The sequence below is a fragment of the Montipora capricornis genome, chromosome 14 (assembly GCF_036669925.1).
Source record: "Montipora capricornis isolate CH-2021 chromosome 14, ASM3666992v2, whole genome shotgun sequence".
NCBI classification, from domain to species: domain Eukaryota; kingdom Metazoa; phylum Cnidaria; class Anthozoa; order Scleractinia; family Acroporidae; genus Montipora; species Montipora capricornis.
Window position 1 is genome coordinate 8,655,693 of NC_090896.1, and position 4,000 is coordinate 8,659,692.

Below are 4,000 nucleotides of genomic sequence, written 5' to 3' on the forward strand. Positions count from 1 at the left end.
TTTGTACCCACCCTGTCTTACAAACTGGACTCCAAGATGCGCGATTAAAGTTATTCGTGATTCTGCCAAACAGAACGTTCTGTTGTACCTAACGGTAAGTAAAGCGTGCACATTATACCTATGTAAGCTTTCTGTAGCTTTCGAACAGGGCCTTTAAATGATTCACTGTACAGTCAAAAGATTAGGGATTGACGCTACCTGAGATAAACGTTGTTTTGTAATTATCGGCAAATTTAAATCAAGAGAGACAGGCGTGACTATATCGTTATATCACCGGGTCAAAAGCAACCTGTAATATCGGCAATTACGAAGGTGTTTTAAAATGAACGCCATAGTGTGGGATCATGTTGTATTTAATTTTGCTTACGGAAGGGTATACTGTTTTATTTTTATGATGGAGTTTGTGATGATCTTTGTATAAACTGCTTTGGCTTATTAATTGTATAAAAAAACAAACAAACAAAAAATTGAATCTAATTGGATACGTCCAATCAGGAGCCGCGTATGATGATATTTTAATTCACACCCGAGTGTCTCCTGTTGCAGTTACAAGTCGTTCTGATGTGCATACAGTGTAGGGACGAGTTGACAGTGGTTAAATTGCTGCCGGAGGGAGCATTTGCTATTTGAAGCCTCCTAAACCTGTGAAGCTACATCATGGGAACTCTCAGTCACTATGAACTGCTTTTAAGCTTCCCACAAGCAGAACTGGCAGAAGTGAAGTACTTGGTTGGTCTCTTCTTGCTGTCAACAAGTTCATGGCAGGATTGACTAGACGGTAAGAAATTTCAAATGGTTTATACGTTGAGTTTCGGCTTTGGCCTCATGAAGTTAAGCACTATTATTTGTGGAAAAGATCTGGACAATGAGGAAGAAGACTGCGGAAGGGAAGAAGACATACAAGACGATGAAGAAGAAGGAGAATAAGACGAAGAGCCATCTTGCAGCAGGCAGAGAAGCTGTTCCAAAGCAACATAGAGTAGAAGACGCAAAGTGGTCAGCACTACCTGGAACAAGAAACGAAGGCAAGTAGCAAGTACAGGAAGTCGTGGTCGCGGACGGGGACTCTGATACGAACACTTTCGAAAAGTGAAAGAGAAATGTCTGCCATCCAGAGATGCCCTCTCCTAAGACTGATCTCTTTGAGAAGACTACTTCCTCGTTGGAAGATATCGCAAACTAAGCCGAGAGAAAAGAGGCAAAACACCGCGCAGAGGGAAACAAGGAGCGAAAAGCATTCAAGTCCAAGAACATTAACAACAACCACAACCTATTCAATGTGACAGCAGTACTTCTAGTTGAGACAAAGACGCCACTCTACGTTCCTCATTTCAATGCCGTGTAATGCAAAGAATAATCAACCCCTCCGCCCTCGCAAATTAAAGATAAACTAAAATGAGATGAAGACATTTACGCAGACTTTAAACTAGTAAAAACTAGCGATAAAACATGACCACGTTGCGACCGTTCTACTGTCATTTTTAAGTCTGAGTTCAAGTTGATAAAAAATTCCGTATGTGTACAAATTTGCCGCAATGTTTGCTTAGAAATCCACTGACGGTAAGGTTAAGAATGCTACAATAAAATGTAAAAGTTGAGAGAGCGATAGAAATAAGAAAATTCTCAAGATTTTTCCTGTTAAATAAATTTTAAAAAGACATTAAAATGCCCTGGAATACTACACGAAACACGAAGATATAATGACTAAAGTCGCTCAACTGGGTGAAACAATCGAACCCAACTTGGCACACCGATCTCTAATAGTTCAATGACACACTGTCCCAAGTCCCTAATTCGTCCACATGTAGAGGGTTTCGCTTAAAAGTGTTCAGTAAACATTTAATATCCGAAATCAGTTACTTTTCTTTTGTGTTGTAGTCTTTTTACGTTATCATACCGAGAAGGACGCCAAAGAAAACTAAGATGACAAGAATTAAATTGAATACTGCTTAACATTTTTCACAGCCAAGAAACCCGTGTGATATATCATCGGTCACCACCATCAGTCGTTCTTTCCCCTGTCCCCAGGCATCTATAGTTGCACCGTAAGGAAATTCGCGTGCTAGTGCTTGTGCAAGACTGAAATATGCGTTAGCTACCAAGAAACCGCCCTTTACTACTTGCGTGGTTGGTGGCCGGGCAAAACTCTTGCAAGTAAACCCACCGCAAGCAAGAGACGTCTATACAAGCGCAATTGGACAAACGACGTGATGCATCTTGCTTATTAAAAGAGAAAACATCTCCGGGACGACAATAAGGAAGAACACGAAGAAGAATCGCAGGAAAACAACAATTATCCGAGTTTGCAGCCGTCACCGAGAGAAGTAGTCGCAATTCAAAGCAAAATCGAGTAAAATCCGCAAAGCGGCTAAAGGAGCAAGCAACTGGGAGAAGAGGTCGTGGACACCGTGGACGGGGGAGAGGAACCATCTCTCGGGGACATTTTCTACAGAACACAAATACTCTAGAGAAGTTAAAAGAGAACTGCGTAAAATCCAGGCGTTAATCGTAGGCAGGATACTTTTTTCCTTGTCAAAGATCTCCCGACCTATCAAAGATCTCTTTGCCGCAAACTAAGAAGCAGAAAGGCAAAAGGCAAAATACCCATCAGAGAAAAAAGAACAGCGAAAACTATCCACGTCCAACAACAACCTATCCAGTCTGAGAGAAGAATTTGTAGTTTAGATAAAGACGGCGATCCACGTTCACAAACCAATAATGCCCTGCAAGACAAAGAATGATCAAAAATAAAACATAAACAGCGGTAACACACATGAGCAATTTCATTGCTTGAAATTTTTAACTTGACGTTTCGTATGCTTCGAGATGAATTCTCAGAAATTACCATAAACTACTTATTTTAACTCTTTTAATAATATGTAACATAAGTAACTAACTAATAATTTCAAACAACAAGTTAACAATTAGTTAGCGGTCACTTCTGAGGGTGTGTGTCGAGGAATACGAAACAATGCGCTTGATTATTTTTATCACCGCAGTTTGCGTCTTATTTTTGATGCAATACTTCTAGTTTAAGTAAAGACGGCACTGAATAATGCCGTGCAAGGAATAGTCACGATCCCCTCCCCCACACCTCGCAACCTTGTTCCCAGGGCTTCTCCCTCATTTGGGGGCGGGGCTTTCCCTACCGCCCTGCCCCCACCTGAGGGAGAAGCCCTGGGAACGAGGTTGCCTCCCCTTAAAAAACAATATTATTATTATTATTGTTGTTGTAATTGTTTTTGTTTTTGTTGTAATTGTTTTTGTTGTTATTATTGTTACTATTATTTTTTTTTTAGAACCAGATAAACAAGGCATTAGGTTAGTTTGTGGCGCTGCGCATTTTTTAGTTAAAAAAATTCTTAAAATGGAAAATACTTTAAAGTAAAGCTAATTAAATGAAGAACTTTGGGCTTCAATTCGCGATACAATGATAGATAACTAAAAAACAGATCTTAAATTTACGTTAAGAGTGAGAACGTTTTAAAGCAAAACCTTTGCACTAAAGTCTGCGCACAACCAAAAATTTTCCATTTGCGATGATACCATATCACCTCAACATTTGTACTAAAACAACTTATTTGCGTCAAGCATTGTTGAATGAATTCGTTTTGAGCTCTTTGCTCTTTTTCTGAACAGGATACCTTTCTTGAACCATTCGATTGTAAAACAATTTTTTTTCCGCCGCGTTAGATGATACTTTAATCCACACCCATTCTTGTCTCCTATTGCAGTTACACGGCGTTCTGATGTGCATACACTGTAGGGACGAGTCGACTGTGGTTAAAGGAAGCGCTGTCGGAGGAAGAATTCGCTGTTTGAAACCTGCTAAACCTGTGAAGCTATATCATGGGAACCCACAGTCAATGCAACAACTCTTTTCATGCTTTTAACTTGTAATAAGCAGAACTGCCAGAAGCAAAGTACTTAGTTCGTCTCTTTTTGTTGTCAACGAGTTCATGGAAGGATTTACTCCACGGTAAGAATTTTCAGATGGTTT

At 39.9% G+C, this 4,000-nt stretch overlaps 1 long non-coding RNA gene across 1 annotated transcript in view; it reads left to right on the top strand.

Annotated features, from left to right (window-relative positions):
* The first annotated feature begins 3,817 nt into the window (after positions 1–3,817).
* The window catches only part of LOC138032860 (uncharacterized), a 5,245-nt gene continuing 5,062 nt past the window's right edge, over positions 3,818–4,000 (top strand). Inside the window, exon 1 of the long non-coding RNA XR_011128501.1 lies at positions 3,818–4,000. This exon is cut by the window's right edge and continues 188 nt beyond it. This is a non-coding gene — a long non-coding RNA (uncharacterized lncRNA).